Consider the following 18,769-nt stretch of genomic DNA (forward strand, 5'->3'; position numbering starts at 1 on the left):
TATTGCGTCTTTTCAGACACCTCTATATTTTCCATTTTTGGCATCTTTTCCGGCTCTTGCTTCTTTTCCAGTTTTTGCATATTTTCCAGTTCCTTCTTCATTTTCAGGTCTCTCTTTTTTGGTTTTTGCAATTTTTCCCTCAACTTTTGCCTTTCCAGTTCATTTTTGTGTGCTTATTTTAGCATCTCTTCAATATGTTTCTCCATTTTCAGTTCTTCTTTCTTTTCCAGTTTTTGTATTCCTTCCCGTATTTTCTTCTTTTTCAGTTCTTCTTTCTTTTCTAGTTTTTGAATCCATTCCAGTAATTGCTTCTTTTTCAGTTCTTTCTTCTTTTCTGGTTTCTGTTGCTTTTCCAGTTTTTGTTTGTTTTTCAGTTCTTCCTTCTTTTCCAGTTTTTGCTTCTTTTTCTGCTCTTGTTTCATTTTCAGTTCTTGCTTCTTTTCCAATTTTTGCTTCTTTTTCAGTTCTTGCTTCTGTTCTAATTCTTGTATCTTTTCCTGTTCTTGCTTCTTTTCTAGTTTTTGTATCTTTTCCAGCTTTTGTTTCTTTTTCAGTTCTTGCTTCTTTTCTAGTTTTTGTGTCAATTCCAGTTTTCTCTTATTTTTGAGTTCTTGCTTCTTTTCCAGTTTCTCCTTCTTTTCCTGTTCTTCCTTTTTATTCAGTTTTTGATTCTTTTCCAGTTTTTGCATCTTTTCCTTTTCTCGCTTCTTTTCCAGTTCCTTCTCGTTTTCCAGTTCTTTCTCGTTTTCCAGTTTTCGCTCCTTTTCATGATCACAAGGAGGATTTTCCAATCTACAAAAAAATCGGTATATCTTTATTTCAGTAGTAAAATAGTGAAGGTAATGCAATGACGATCACGTTTAACATGTACAACACTTCCATATTTAGATACAATATAACACTTTTGGCTCAGTTTCATAGGGAAAAAACTCCCCGTACATTATAGCCTGGCAGAATTGTTTTCTACAAAGGGTGAATTTGTTGTTTTCGTTGTTCTGACCTAAAGCCAAGCAGATAAGTTAAAGTATTTTGCGTTATTTGTATGCAATAAGCGGCCTCCATGAATCACACGTAGAGCGTAATAATTTTCAAAGTTTCAGTGCCTTACTTTTCCTTACTTAATTTTTACATAAGTTGCAATAATAATAACAGAAATAATAAACAGGTGGCTTAAAAACAGAGGGAAACAATGACGAAAATTGCAAAATAGGAGGAAAAAAAGGAAACTAAAGTGAAAAGGGAAACAACTACAAACAAAGGATGGAAAAAGCATTTTAGAAGATATACACGTAACGTTCTTTCTGAATCAGGAAAACCTGTATTTTAACGAGTCTCTTTGCATCGATGGCTGCACAGATTTCAAATTTTCTCTCGTTATTCCAAATTCGGATCATATTGCTGGTCTTTTTCGTAGTCCAGCAGAGCCGCACTAGGATTTTTGCCACCATTTGTTTTCAATTGAAACTTTTATTCTCATTCTTCAGTTGCATTCTTAAAGTTTATTTATTTATACAGGAAGAAAGAAAGAAATCAATCAAATCAAAGTAAATTAGGAAAAGATATACCTGTTTTCTCCTATATTTATTGTTCCCTGTAATTTCGTTTGCCTGTTGCATTAAATTTATTGAAGGAAAATTTACAAAATCTTTCAAAATGCATTTCCTAAATCCTTATGCGAATTTAGCCCTTCTGATCATTTCGGTCACACTTTAATGGCTTTTACAATTTGATGTTTGAATATTGACAGCTGCCTATACTGAAATATGTTCTCCATTGTCCTCGAAAAAAGAAAAATTAAAGTTCCAGGAAATTTTACAATGAAAGACACATATATCTTATTTGAAGGGCAAGAGGAAAAGAAAAAGATATTTTCGGATGGGAATATGTAGCATTTTAAACACCGTGTTTGTAAATGTCATCATATAGTAGCAACACTTGAGTCATAAGTAATTATACACATATATAAGAGAGACGACGATGACGAAAAATTAAATGGCAAAACATGGCCGAAAACACTTTCCTGGCCAGTGCAAACAACACAAAACACAAGACAGATCGGACACCAGTTATGCTTAGCACAGGAGAAATTAAAAAGTAGGAACAAAATTAGACACTTATGGACCTCAAAAAAGGTGTTCGAAATTACGACCTGCACCCTGTTACAGGTATCCCATCTCTCGCACATCCAACATGAGATGTTCTGGAAAATACCGTGCATCCCCAGGACTTTCCCAGCACCTGCCACAATATGTGCCACAAGTTCCTGTTGGACGTCTAACTGGGGTTTCGTGCACTTATGTGTTGAAGTACCCCGAGACGAACTGATAATGCAAGTTAGGTCTCGTGATCTTGCTGAACAATGCACTGGACTATCCCTACCAAACCCATGTTTAGGATACGTTCCGACGAAGGAACTTTCGAATACTTTCTTTGATGGCGATCCCCTGCTTTTGTTCTTATTTCTTGGTTTCCGCTGCGCTAAGGAAAATAAACAAATATCTTTACAATGTTCGTACCCTATTTTTCTTGTGTTGTCTCTCGTCACTATGGGCCAGGAAAGCGTTTCCGACAATGCATTGCAATAAACGATTATATATATATATATATAAACAATATATATAAACGATATATATATATATATATAAACAATATATATATATATATATATAATCTTATAAACATATGTTACCGTGAAAGACCGAAATTGGAGAATATCGACTTTCACCGGAGAATGTCAACATTCACCAAATACGTCGGTGAAAGATCAAATATTGCAATACATTCTTCTACATTCGGACCCTCACCGGTGTATGTCGATAATCACAGATATGCTCTGGTGTAGATTGAAAAGAGAGGAGTATATGTACACACTGTTATTGCAAAAGGAAGTGTTCCACAAATAAATGTAATTGTAAATGCAAGGGCTTATTGCGCAATTGAAAGTGTTATATATATTATATACATATATATATATATATATGTATATAATCGTATAAAAATATGTTACCTTGAAAGACCGAAATTAAAGAATGTCGACTTTCACCGGAGAATGTTAACATTCACCAAATACGTCGGTGAAAGATCGAATATTGCATTACATTCTTCTACATTCGGACCCTCACCGGTGTATGTCGACAATCACAGATATGCTGTGGTGTAGATTGAAAAGAGAGGAGTATAAGTACACACTGTTATTGCAAAAGGAAGTGTTCCACAAATAAATGCAGTTGTAAAAGCAAGGGCCTCATGTGCAATTGAAAGTGTCATAACGGTTTAAGTTGTTGCAATAAATAAGATTTGAATCACGTAATTTAGTAAACATAGCTTGAGTAAGCTCCCTGTTCCGAGTCAGGATAGTTCATGTTTCCAAAGCAAGTAAAGAGGAATACAAGTCCTGATAGTGGCGCCCGACGAAGAAGAATAACCATGGCCGAGGTTCAAGAAGAACCTGCGGTGCAAAATTTTGAGAAGCGGCTCAGAATCCAGAAATGCCAGCTGCTGCCCTGGAAGGATTTGGGTACATCGTACAGACCATGCGCGCATCGATGAAACCAGAAGCAACATTTAATGGAAACTCACCGGTTTTTTTGGAAAAATTGGATGACCACTTCATGCTGTATCCAGTCCATGAGTTCCATAAAGTCGCGTTAGCCACCAGCGCTTTGGGGGGCGAAGCGCTTAATTGGTTCAAATGTATAGGCAGAAGCCTCTTGGGTCAAGCGGGAAGTCCCACCTATACTTACGAAAATTTTAAGACTGCCTTAGTAAAAGCCTTCCCTTTCGGAAGAGATCGTGCAAGTTTAGAAACGGAACTCTTCAGCATATACCAGCAACGAATCGAAAATCTTTCCACCTTTATTTTAAGAAAAATTCACGTCTTTAAACTCTTGTATGGAAACCGTCCGGATCCTGAGATAATCCAAGTGGTTTTGCCGAGTTTAGTTCCCAAAGTACAACACTTTATTGAATTAAGGAATCCGACTACACTGGAAAAGTTATTTGAGCTATCAATCCAGTCTGAAAGTAGAAGAACGGCGGACATCGAATCAAGACGCCAGTATGAGCAGCGAAGCCAATTTGGTGCGCCAAGACCACAGCAAAGGCAAGAACACGGCTACGGAAGCAAATCGAATCAGAGGGCAAGGAAACCTGAGTATCCAAAAACAACCGGTGAACGTCGGCAGTTCAATAGTAAGCCAGAAAAAAAGTCTGAAGGCCAGCGGAAAAACAAGGAAGGCATGGAAAGGAAGAAAGAAAATTTAAACTAAAACGGATTTCTGCTGACGGGAGGGTGCGGAAATCCGAAGGCCAAAAAAAGCCCTCTTTCTTCAAGTTAAATACAGTTATTGTGAAAAATTTGACTCTTCCAAAGATTGAAGTTAGAGTTTTATAAAAGATTTTGCAGCTATAGTTGAAACATTGTTAAAATTAAAAAGAAAAATAGCAAGATTCTCGTGGACGGCCGAAGCCAATAGTGCATTCGAAAAATTAAAGCAAGCATTAACGAAACCTGTTTTGAAATTTCCTGAAAACGATGAGAATTTAGAAATTTCAGTGGATGCTTCGGATTATGCGCTAGGAGCGGTACTTTCGCAAAATCAGGAGCCCGTGGCATTTTTTAGTAGAACTTTAAATGAAACGCAAAGAAATTATTCCGCGACTGAGAGAGAGGCACTTGCAGTTCTGTTAGCAGTGCAAAAGTTCCGAGTCTATTTTGGATCCAATAACAGTGTATTCTGATCATTCGGCGGTAACTAGATTGTACTCAGGGAAAAACTTATCCCCAAAGTTAATAAGATGGGCACTAAAGTTACAAGAGTATAATCTGGTAACTAAGCACACGCCCCGGAAAGGAAAATATCGTAGCAGATGCCCTATCCAGAATAAAAATAGATGAAGAAGGTAATACTGTAAAGGTGGCAATGTGCACAGCATGTAAGTTACATTCCGGAGAAACTGTGATAACCGAACTGAGTAAGGATCCTGAATTTAAAAATATTTATGATTATTTAAAGGATCCTGAAAATTTTAGCCACCAAGATATTGTGGCGATAAGAAATAGGGCGGCCCATAACGAACTAATAGATGGTCTATTATTTTATACAAAAACTACGAATTCCAACAACGAATTTCGACCTGTTATCCCAGCTAGTCTTAGATTAAACATCCTGAAGGAGCTCCAGGACAGCCCTTTAGCTTCTCATGCTGGTATTCGAAAACCTATCCAACGCGTACACCAGGCAGTCTATTTTCCTGAACTGCATAAGTTAACAAGGGCGTATGTCCAGTCCTGCCCAACATGTCAAGCAGTTAATTATATTAGATTCCGCACGGCCGGGTTTCTAAATAGTATTAAATCGGAATTTCCAAATAAAATAATTGTCATCGATTTATTGGGCCCTTTCCCAAAAAGTCAGTTAAATAAAATTCGCTATCTCCTTGTTATGGTTGATCATTTTAGTCAGTGGATCGAAATTGTTCCCTTAAAACGAGCCTCCGCGAAATTAGTTACTGATTCTATTTTAAATAAATATATTTTAAAATACGGGGCGTCCCTAAAAGTAATATCGGATAATGGTCCTCAATTTGTAAGTAATATATTTGAAGACATGTGCCAAAAACTGGGCATACGTCATTTAAAAATGGTCCCGTATCGGCATCAATCAAATATAGCGAAACGGGTCAATAGAAATATAATGAAAATTGTCCGTAGTTATGTTAAAAATTTTCATAAAAGCTGGGTTAACTATGTCAATGAATTAGGTTTCGCCCTTAGGACCGCAAAACATGATACGACGGTCAAAACTCCTGCTGAGTTATTTTTAGGTAGAAAGATTATAACGCCGTTAGATAAATTATTTTATGTTCAACAAAGAGCCCCCGAATTTAAAATGGGCAATATAGAAAAATAAATTAAAGATGCAAAAAAGAACACTGAAGTAGCACAGAGAAAACAGAAGCTTTATTATGATATGAAACGACGGGGAGTAACTTATAAAGTAGGAGATGAAGTGTTAAAAATTAAGCATTAACTTTCTTCAGCACCAGAAGATAAAACTGCCAAATTTTATCCACGATTTGAAGGACCATATGTCATAGAAAAAGTAACTCAGGCTTAGTGGTGTTAAAAGCCAGGAATGGTGAAACCTGCACCGTAAACGTAGACCAGATAAAACCATTTTATAATCGTAATAAAATGCCAATATTTCAAGATCTTTTGCAGGATCCGGCACGGCCGGCACAAGCTCCAGAGGTGGAACAACGACAAACCCAAGGGCAAGCCATTAGTAGACAGGAGCAATTGAAAAGAAAGTTCCCCCGTTGGAAAACTGAAGGTAACAAGAAAAAGAAGTCGTTCCACGGACCAGAAAAGAGAGGGCACGACCACCCCCAGAATGAAGAAGGGAGAAGTACGACTAATGCAAAGAAAGCCAGGAGAAATGACAGCAACTATAACACGGCTCCAAAGCAGAAGATCTACCCATCGGATAGGAGTCTACGCAGCAAATGTCGACGAATTGATGAAGGAAGACCAGCTGCAGATGCAAAGACGCAAGAAAAATTTGAACAGCCAGCAACGAGATCCAGGCAACAACGAGAGACAGTTGTCCCGGTTCCGCCAAGACCAGCTGCCATCAAACGGCCGAGACTACAGGCAGATGCTAAAAAAAAGGTCTTCAAGGGTGACCGAACTGGAAGAAAAAGAAAGCTCATGGAGGTAGGAACCGAAGGGCGAACCCGCACAAGAAGGAAGATTAACAAGACCGTAGTCTTCGCTACCTTCCAGGACTGGGCAGAAAAAAGGATGTCTGAATATCACAAAGATAAGTAAAACTTTATGTTACTTTGAAACCATAAGTTAATTTTTCAATCTTACTGCAAGTGGCAGAATTCAAGAATTTTTACCTCATGTGAGGCCTACCTTTGTCGCCAAAAAGGCGAGAAAGGAGTTGTTACCTATTTTGGTATTGTTTTTCAATTACTCGCGAGTAAAACTAAAATTAATGTATAATAGGAATGTGTAAATACTTGAATATTGAAAAAGCATTGATAATCTTTGAGAAAGGTACCTTAAGAAAATTGTAAAAATTATTGTATAAAATTTTATTTAAAAGATTCTGGCAAGAAAGAAGTTTTAATCTGAAACACTTTTGTAATGTAGAATTTCAATGCAGAAGAATTGGCACTTGCTTGGAAAAGAATAGAAGTTAACAATGTACTACTAATGTATGTTTTAAAATGAGTAAAATTAACGGCATGTTAATATGTCCTTATATACAACGTGAACTGTTATCTTAAAAGTTAAGAAATATTGTGATATGTTAAAAGTAAAAATATTAGAGTAATGCCAAAAATTTTAACTTATTCGTGTGACTGTAAAAAGAGCAAATTATTGTGAATATGTGATAAAGGTTGAATGAATGTAGTTAGGCTCTCTGACGCTACACTTCAGAGTTAGCCACTTTTCAGAATAGTACCTCAGGGTTTAGAGATGAATATAAGGTGTGTTTTGAGGTCTTGTTATGTTGGATTTTAACACGTTAGTGTTTTGATTGCAGGCGGTAGTGTTGAACACTTGTATATAGACACGCTCGTGTTTGGTGTTTTTCTTTACAACACAAGTCAGAGAGCACGGGGAGATAATTAAATAACGTCATGAATGAAATAAGAATTTTAAAGGAGAAATATAAATATTCATGTTACTTGCCATTTGATTGTGTAACATTTCATTAAACTAGTTTTCCTTAAATAAGGAACAAGATTTCAACTAAGAAACTCCTGTTTATAGATGTAGTACAGATGAAAATACTTGTCCATAGAGATGATAATGTAAAAACGACTTTTTAATATCTAGTTTCTAGAGAGAAATGTTTGTAAAAGATTGGCCTCGCGTTAGATTCTAGAGCGAAAAGTTTTCAACAAGGTCGTTTTAGGCATCAGTTTCAAACTAATTAACTCTGGCGGGTAGTGTGTAAGGATCCTAAGTTCTACTAACGTTTTTGATGTCATTTAAAACGCTTAATTACAGGGCCGTAGTACAATACACAACCCCCCCAACCCCAGAAGTATAGCGATATACAATAGTGACGTGATCGAAGATTCTTTGGAAATAATCGTTGTCATCGAATGACATGCATATTCTATTTAAGTAATCGTAGTCATCGGCTTTTAATATTCTTTGCAAATGATCATTGTCATCAAATAATCATTGTAAAGTATCATTGTCATCGGATAATCATTGAAAATAATCCTTGTCGTTACATAAAGGGGCATAGTAGCTGATGTATAAAGAATTGTACTCAAATTCTAATCAAAAGAATCGCATATGTATGCAATTTATCATATGATCATTATTTACAGCAATGATTCTTATATGTTTTCGACCTACGGCTCCTAATGCCGCCGCGGAAAACTTGCGCAACAGTGACAAAAAGAATATTTAAAAATACAATAAAAGATTTGAAAGCTAGGGAAAATGTGTGAATTTATTTTCCTTTTATTTAAATGAAGCTTAATGTTTTTAAAGGAAATTGAATATTGTAAACAGGAATCAGCAGTTTAAATATATGTGGGATTTTGCCTCTTTGTTTTTTTTTTTCTTCGTAACATCTTATCCTCCGGAACGGGGGGGGGGAGTTTTGAGTTTAGAAGGAGGTACCCTCGGATTTCAAAAATTCTTGGTAAAACTTTTCGACTATTGTTATCTTCCTACGACTATCACTCGAGATGTTATATAAAATTTCGGAAAGCGCTGGAGATCAAATTGCTTTATTTAGAAAAATGATGGCTCTTCTCACTCTCAAATCGTATTGTTTAAGAGAAATTTTTAAGTTAAAAATTATGAAATAAATAGTATTGCCAAACTCGAAACGTATTGTCATTATTTACGGTTATATTCTGAGTTGAAGAAAGCACGTGATTCCATATAACGTCACTGTATGTCGAAAAATATTTCGTTAATTTCAGTATTTTAAATGAATAGCTGCTTTTGGCAACTTTTATGTTTCACCTTTAGATACGTGACACGATATGCTATCGCTACGTTAATTCTTTTATTGAGATTTTGCAAATTTGTTATATTAAAATAAATTTAAATCATAACTTCAAATGTTACCCCAAGTGTCAAAGGTCTTTGTTTCCTGACTTGGCAAGAAAAATTTATTTACGAATAGCTGGTTGCTTGGAAAGAATGAATACATTTTCTTCATAATGAAATGTTTCTATGCATTTTATGCTATTCTAATTTTATTTATAAAAATTTAATTTCTTTTATTGTATAGTTCCTTTCTGAGTAGAAGTTTAAACTTCTGTAGGTATTTAACATATTTTAGACGCAATGTTACTTTACTACAATTACATAATTTTTTTTTCAATTTACTAAAATGTCTGAACGCAAGAAGACAGCACAAATGTTACAGCGAGCTACAGAAAAAATGAAGTAAAAAGCACTAGGAGACTCAGCAGGCAAGTACAAGAAAACTTGCATGCTTCAAAAATGAATGAAGATACAACTAGAAACTGAGCAGGCAAGCATAGTGACAAGAAAGGTTACGCATTCAAGAAACTGAAGAAGAAACGAATAGGAGTTCCAGCAGACAAGCAACAACTCAAGAAACTTCGCTTGCTCAAACTGTATCAGAAACTAGTAGCAGACGCAAAAGACATTCAGAAAACCAAGAATCACTGCGTGCTCCGGAAAGGTAAGCAGAAGCGAAACGGAGGCCCATTAGGCAAGCGGAACGTCAAAAGAATATGCGCGATGACGGGAAGAAGTCGCAAGTAAACGAAGGATGCACGACTGTCCGCGTCATCGTCAGATTCGACAGGAAATACCAGAACAGCTCAAGAAGCTGCATAAACAACTCAAGACGCTGCAGATTACGGACAATTTCGGTTCGAAGAGGCAGAGCTCATACGAGGAAACAAGCTTCGCATGAACGCTGTACAGCAAGCGACAACTATAAATGGTGATAACACAAGAATGTTATATAATGTTATATACTGGCAAAATTTAAAAAAAAGAACATATACATCAGTGTTTTAAAAATACGAATTTTGCATCAAATTGCAAAACAAATATCTTAAAATCTGCCTTTCCATGCATAAGAGTTCAGGATTCGGAAAATTAGATTTTCGTAAACGGTTTAGCAAAATTAACAAAAATTATTGCCTTGAGAAATGGATAATCTTGGTATGAATACGAATTACGCCAAGACTACTCGTCAATGGTTGTTTTGAACACGCCCTTAATGTATATATATAACCCTTAAAAAACGTAAAGTGAGTAAATCTACTATTGGAGTGTGTCTTTATATCTTGAGTATTTAAGAACTAAGAATTGCATTTATCTATCTCGATAAAGCTAACGCTATTGCCCGAATAACAACGTTTATTTAACACTTGATATAACCAACTTCATATACATCTTGAAATAAAACATAAATTTCCTAATCAGATACTACCAATTGCAGAAAAAATACAAAAATAATGGAATTTCTAATAACACTACAAGTAACATACCGAGGAATAAATTGCGCTGCAAAACTGATGCAATCTACAATATGTAAACCACAAAATTTATGTACCGCTATAGAAATGCAACAGAATGAGAAATGAAACTGTGATGAGATTTATAATGAAAAATTTAACATAAACTATTAGTATATTATATAAGTAAATATATACTTTTAATACTATTCATTTAAATATGTTCAAACGTTCATAATATTCATTACTTACAAACGCTTCTTCATCCATCGAAGCATAGCACAAGCCATTCTCAATTCAGTGCTGGTGCACGTCAATAAAATAAGGATAAATCCAAATTTTTACAAAAAATCAATCGCTTTGACTCGTTTCTCAAAAAACGTATATCTACAAATGCAGTATTAATATATCACATCAATATAATTCGGGATCATAAAATCACCAAACAACGCATTAAACGCAAAAAATCGCATTAAGGCAGAATGAAGAATTTTCACTCTTACAATGACTTTTACAACAATATATAATAGAATCGAATTTCTAAACTAAGTGTTCATTGTTACACCATATTTCATTCTTGGGGAACCTTTCATGGTTGTTCAGTAATTCTAACTGTTAACTGGTATAAAAAGAATTATGATTTCATATATATGCACAGACTTATATATGTATTATATTAACACGTATCTGTAGTAACATACATCATCTTATATTATATGTATTCGCATAATTCTAAATTAATTATACTAGTCAACATAATTTGTATATTGATAGCAGCACAGTTTTAAAATTATTTATTACTATCTGCTTGCTAACGATTATATAATTAAGTACAGTGGTACCTCGACATACGAGTTTAATATGTTTCGTAACCTTGCTCGTATCTCAAAGCAATTTTCCGCATTGAAAGTAATCGAAATGCCATTAATCCGTTCCAGCTCCCAAAACACGACCTCAGCTGTTTTTTTAAGTGTTTTTGAATAAAAAAAATGTAGTTTCTTATTCAAAAACAAGAAGAAACATTTATTTATAAATAACAAATACATATTCTATAAAAACATAATTAAAAGAAAAAGTCCCTACGGAAGCGCTTAATTTTTATCACTGGTCTTCGCTCTTTTTGTCATGATCTGCTCATTTTCACCCGCAGATCGTTTAAAAAAACTGTCCAAGGAGGTTTGTTTCTTCCTACCTGTCAAGGTATTGCGGAATCGAGTTAGGCAAGTTTCGTTGAACAACTCCGATTTAGGAGTAGTTGCAACTTTTTCGCGGTGATTTTTATCCACGAACTCTACAACTTTATCCCACATTCTCAAGATCTGTTTTATATCTCTTGTAGGGATAACCTCCTCCATCTCTGGCTCCTCTTCAAAACTAATTTTTCGTTGAACCACCGTATGCTGCTGCAAATGCAGATCGTGTAACTCCTCGGTTGTCAGCTCCTGAGACTGTTCCTCTACGAGTTCGTTCACATCTCTCTCCTCCACCTCCAGACTCATGGATTTTCCCAGAGAAACAAGCTCCTCTACCACTGACACTTTGGGTTCCAATCCTTCGAATTCTCTTTCAGCTACAGCCTCAGGCCACAGCTTCTTCCATGCAGACGTTGTAACACCCAGCCAGGCCAGAACAATAATTCTTAGGCACATCACGATGTTAAAGTGGTTTTTCCAGAACTCTCGAATGGTAATGTTTGTGTTCTCTGTCACCTCAAAGCAGCGGCGAAAAATGTGCTTGGTGTACAAATTCTTAAAATTAGAAATCTCCTGCTGATCCATGGGCTGCAGGATAGGAGTGGTGTTGGGTGGTAGGTAGGGAAATTTTATATACTTGAACTCTTCGAGTAAATCATCTTCGAGATTTGATGGGTGAGTAGGGGCATTGTCGAGGCCAACACCAGAACAGAACACCAGAATTATCCACTCCACAAAGAAGTTCATTCTGTCCCACGCCTTCGGATTTGCCCTCCACATATCTTCTTAAAATTATAACTGGCAGCTTTTCTTTTAAAATATTATATGACTTAAAGCCTCTGGGGTTTTCCGAATGGTATGCTAGCGGAGGCTTGATTTTACAGTCGCCACTCGCATTGACGCAAATTGCTAGATTTAATCTATCCTTAATGGGTTTGTGACCTGGCATCTTCTCCTCTGCCGTTATGTAAATTTCTATTCGGCATCCTTTTCCAGAAAAGCCCTGTCTCGTCACAGTTGAGGACTTGCTGGGGGGGATGTATCCTTTGGCTACTATCTGTTCGGAAAACATTTTGATGTAAACATCAGCTGCCTTTACATCCGAATTTGCTGCCTCACCATGCCTGACGACGGAGTGAAGGTCGGTCCTTTCCCGAAAGTTGTCAAACCAGCCCCGACTGGCTTTAAACGGGTCTTCCGATTCCACGTTTGTAGAAGTGTGTGGGATCTTCTTTAGAAAATAACCGTAAATCGCTCGTAAATAACTTGTAATAGTGCCTTCTCACATATGATGCTTTGTGTTAAGGTTCCTCCTTGAAGCTGCTTCTCTCTCACTCACACCATCAGTAGTTTCTCCATGTCTTGACGGAGAGAGGTCGGAGCTTAAAAATTATTGTAACGCCCTTAGTTGGCGTTATACTTTATCAACTCCTTTTGTTCAAGCACAGTAAATATCATTGATGTGTTACGCCCGTACATCCTCCCCAAGTCAATTACTCGCACACCTTGCTCATGGTTTTCTATTATTTAACGCTTTAATTCAATAGACATCATCATCTTCTTTGGACCCAGGGTTATAAAAATAAATATGATAATGTTTTCTAAATGTACAAAAAGCAAAAAACGCGAACCCAACTTATCAAAAATGCTTCCAAAACGAGGGAAACAAGCACTCAGACTGAGGACTAGTCTGAGGTGGGAGAAACTGTTAGACGCTGCACACGACACCTACATGCGCGCGCGTGTTGCGGTCGTGTACAGCGGTGTAGTGTGCGATTCCTCGTATCTCAAATCTTGCTTTCGTCTCAAAGCAAAAACATCGCTCGCTCGGTAGCTCCTGTCTCAAAACACTCGTATGTTGGGGCACTCGTATATCGAGGTACCACTGTAAATACAGTTTATAGTTTTTTTAATGTGACAATCATTATAAGCCATGTAGATTTTCCCTTGTGGCTTCATTTGTTTTCTCTTCCAAAATTTCGAACGTCCAACAGTTTTGTCAGTTTCGGGCTTTTGGTATGGAGAGTGAGAAATTGAGATAAGACCAGAATGAACTTCAGTTCTGAACTTTGCAGTTCAGCATAGAGTAAGGAGTATTGACAGATTTATGTTCGCTCTTTACGTGCGCTTTTCATCGTATTTTCTTCATCATTCTCAGCACTTTAAAGTGATAACTACTAGCAGTGTTCCTTTATATTTCGTATATTTTTGGAATTATATTTTTTTACTCGTACTTTTCGAAAAACTCCAGAATTGTTTAGTGTTTTTTAGGGACAAATAAATTCTAACAAGTTACCAGCTCTTCCGCATGCTTTACGAACTTTTATGCCAGGAACAATTTTGGGTGTTAGAAGTAGGACAGAATGCTAGTTTCAAGAACAATTGAGGAGCATCTGAGGCAGCTTGTGACAGTCTTTGCTGCGTTCCAGGAAGATATAAAAGGAGAGGTGTATTCCTTTACAGAAGAGATAAATGCGTCCAACAAAAGAGGGAAAGGGGAAATAATACCAGTTCAAGGAAAGATGGAATCTATCCAAAATTGATACTTAAGCCTGTCAAGAAGAAATAAAAGACAACAGTAGAAGATTTTTCGAGGATTTTGAAAGCAGAAATAACATGGTCGAAAGGAGAGTTAGAGAAACTGGAGAACGTGTTTCTGTTGTCAAACAGCAAATCAAAGAAAGAATTAATACTGTCAAACTACAAGTCAAAGGAAGAGTTTCTGATGTCGAACAACAAATCGATGAGACAGTTTCTGCTGTTGTCGCCAAAGAATCTGACAGCTTGAACACATTCATAATGACAACTGGAGACGATTCTGATACCTTTAAATTGGTACCTATGTTTTCCGACCCATTTCTCATGCTTTCCACGTGTGATGGAAAAACCATTTGGCATATGTACAAGGCTCAGTTCTGTATAGCTCCAAATGGAAATGGGTAGGATTCCGAAGACAAATCTGTAATTTCGCAGCTTCTCTGAGAATAGAAGAAGACGATATCGGTCCCACTCTTCTAGAAAACCAGAGGCTAGATTTTGATGCTGTACCCGGTACGCGAAAGCTCTACTAAGAAGTGTTTAAAAGGCTATAGAAGGCTGCAGTTAATATCTCGATAGGAGAAGCTCACCAAAATAATCGAGAAGCTCGCCACTGATATCGAAATGCTCTCCCATCTCTCCTTTTTTGACTGCTCAACAGAAATACGTGAAGTATAATCCATGAAATACTTCCTCGGTGGCATACGGGAACCTGAGGTATAGAAACAACTGCGAATAGTGGATCTCAAGGATTTAAAAAATGCCTAGAGTGTACGCCATGAAAAACGTGGCAGTCCTTTCAGAAACTTGCACACACCATTGCCCAATCGGAACTACTCCAACCCAGAAGCTAGTGGACAAGTGACAGCTCGTCCAGGCAGTCTACCCACTTAAGTAAGTGCCTTGAGACGGAACAGACGTCAGACGAAAGCGACCTTAGTATGCTAGAACTGCAGTGGTGATGAACACTTACGAAAGAACTGCAGAACACATTAGGACACAGAAGATAATGCTGCTAATCAGCAAGAAGTCACGAAAACAAATCGTGGATGTTGAGCGGAATTTGCCAGAGATTGCCAGATATTGGGAAGTCCCACATAAAATCCTTTCAGATTTCGGTTATGGTTGGTGGCAATAATGGACTTTTCAATCATGAGGCATACAAATAGAGTTCCCTTAGTATAACAATCGATACATGAGTAATTTACCATCATCCAAAACCTCAAGTCGAGATGATAGAACCAGCATGAACAGTACGTTTCCTTCCAGGATTATAGCTGAAAACAGAAATTTCCGGTAAGGCATTATGAAATATGCTAAGAACGTTAAGAGCACGAAATGAGTACTAATAATATGTTCTTTCGTTGAATTATCAAGGCCGTCATTTCGGTGACGGTTGAAACGTAAGTGCCAAAGCTAAAGTCATTGGGGAATGCGAAGTGGTTGCATCACGTTCTCCATTGAACTACGTTAAGGGGTCTCGTACACCTTAAAACCCTCAAAACCTCTGAATATGATCCTGTTGTAAGAATTGGGATAACATATTTATTTTTAAAGCTATTACTTCCAGTTTATTACAGCTGACTACATAGCACAGCTGAATTAGTAAGAAGAAGTCCATTAAATTTAAAGTGTGTACCAAGAACCGTTTTTAAAATATCATGCGCGCAACAGTGAAAATTTATGTTTTGAGATAATCAAGTTTTAATGTAAATAATTTTTTAAATACTTCTCTTGTTATAAAATATATAAAATGCTTATTTTCTGAGAGATATTGTAATATTATACAAATTCCAATAGTTGGTATAAGCATAATTGATGTAAAATAAGCTGCCATCATCAAAGTGTAACATATCAACTAAAAATGATTTGAAACTTCTACGCTATCAATGATACAACTAAAATTTTTCTTACAAATTGGAACTTACTTATAGGCAAATGTTTCAGGTAAAGTTCTCTGTAATGTATTATTGTATATCAAACATATAAATCATTTAATAGTTCTTCCACAGGGTAACTTTAGCATACTCTAAATGCTATGTATACAACTGGGAAAAAATGCATTTTAAGAAAATCGAGTTTTGATGCAAATATTTCAGTATACAACTTTCTAATAATAAAGTGCATAGTATATTTATTTTCAAAATGATATATTTAAAGAGTATAAATCCTAATAAATTGCATAAGCTTTTGTCAATATGAAACACATTAAAATTACCATACTATATAAAATACCATGACAGAATGATAGCCGTGTATTAAAATACGTGTAGCATATTTGAACAAATAATTTATTTTTACATAACCACATCAGTTAAGTACTTTCAAGCATTTAAGCATATGATATGTATCATATTATGCAATATTATTTAAACATAGGTGGGAAAAAACCTTTACGACTTATTTGAAATTGTATGCTAAACTGCTACATTCATCGAAGTATAACATATCGACTAAGAATGATAAAACTAAAACTTCCTTACAAATAAGAATTTACTTATAGCCAAATGTCTTAGCTAAAGTTCTCTGTAATATATTACTGTATATCAAACATATAAAACATTTAATAGTTCTTCCACAATGTAACTTTAGCATACTTTAAATGCTATGTATACAACTGCGAAAAACCGTATTTTAAGAAATTTGAGTTTTAATGCCAATACTTCAGTATATAACTTTCTAATAATAAAGTGCATAGCATATTTATTTTCAAAATATATTTAAAAAGTATAAATCCTAATAAATTTCAGAAGCTTTTGTTAGTATGAAACACGTTAAATTTACCTTGCTATAGGCATTTCCATGACAGAATGATAGCCGTATATAAAAATATCCTACTACCAGCACGACATGTCTTTGGACAAAATTTCCAAATTAAGGAATTAAATGATTCATTATTATTTTGTGTTTTGCCGCCAAGGAAACGTCTCAATAACGAAGGTTGTGACAAATCTATAAAAACTGGCTTTATTGTCTCCATTACAGCGACTGGTTCAGAATTAATATGATTATAATCAGCTTTATTTTGCTTAGCTTTATTGTATTTGCACCATGTGGTTTCATTTGTAGGACAAACGTCATGAATCGGTTTTTCATCACTCGATATTTTGTGGTAGTAAATTGCCCAAATGGCTTTTCTCATATCACTAACAAACTCATTATATTCTGTAATCGCATTACCATAATACGAAGTTATTTCATTTATTAACTTATCTGTTAGTCTCCCTTTCCCAGACAGATTTTACCGTCATTTACTTTTACTTTTTTTCTTTCAAGTTTTAATTTGCGTAGCCATATTCCCATTCGTTTTTGAATATGTCCAATACACTCAATTTTTTCTATATTTAATGAACCATATGGTTTGGCGTCAGTTATACCTGCAAATGGTTTTGCATCACCTATGTAAGGATCTTAAGTTTTACTAACGTTTATTTTATTTTAAATCTTTACTATCACTTCTTATTTTCTACTTCCGGCCAGAATTAAAAGCGTTAACTTATTTATTCAAAATTTGTGTGGCGAACGCCAAGTACTTAAGATGTGGCTTTTTGCCAAGAGACAGAGAGGAAGGAGATAGTCGAAGCAGGCCGCTTACCTTAGAAGTTTTACTCAGTTGCTGGTTGCCTTCCAGGCCAGAGGTTTAATCCTCGTGATAATTTTTAAACGTATTGTAGTGTTAACAGTTCTCTGTACTACATACGGCTTCCTGTTAATTTAAGGCCAATCTTTCACGTTTATTATTCCAAAGTGAAGTTAGAGTTTAGTTAAATATTTTTATATTCTTACGTTTAGACCACAAGTAGTGGGTCTTTGTATTCCGAAGTACGGAAATTATTGTAAAGAGAGAAAAATAAAGGGTTTTGTATACCTTTCTTGTGTATCCTGTCTACTTCCCACAGTTATTGAACATAGCTTTAGTAAGCTCTCTGTTCCGAGTCAGGTCCTTGCATATTCCCGAAGAAAGTAAGACGGAACATTGAACCTGATAGTGGCGCCCAACGAAGAAGAATAACCATGGCCGAGTTTCAAGAAGAACCTGTGCTGCCTGCAGAAGCGGCTCAGAATCCAGAAATGCCAGCTGCCGCCCTGGAAAGATTTGGTTACATCGTTCAGACCATGCGCGCTTCGATGAAACCAGAAGCAACATTTAATGGAAACTCACCGGTAACCAGTTTTTTGGAAAAATTGGATGACCACTTCATGCTATACCCCGTGCACGAATTTCAAAAAGTTACCTTAACTACCAGCGCTTTGAGGGACCAAGCGCTTAATTGGTTCAAATGTATAGGCAGAAGTCTCTTGGGTCAAGCAGGAAGTCCCACCTATACTTACGAGAATTTCAAGACTGCCCTAGTAAAAGCCTTCCCTGTCGTAAGGGATCGTGCGAAGTTAGAAACGGAACTTTTCAGCATATATCAGCAAAGAATCGAAAATCTCTCAAGCTGTATTTTAAGAAAAATTCACGTCTTCAAAATCTTGTATGGAAACCGTCCGGATCCTGAGATAATTCAAGTGATTTTGCCGAGGTTACTGCCCCAAGTGCAAGACTT

This window comes from Stegodyphus dumicola, chromosome 5 (assembly GCF_044657685.1).
Source record: "Stegodyphus dumicola isolate Sdum_Otavi_A_Nest chromosome 5, ASM4465768v1".
Taxonomy (NCBI): Eukaryota; Metazoa; Arthropoda; class Arachnida; order Araneae; family Eresidae; genus Stegodyphus; species Stegodyphus dumicola.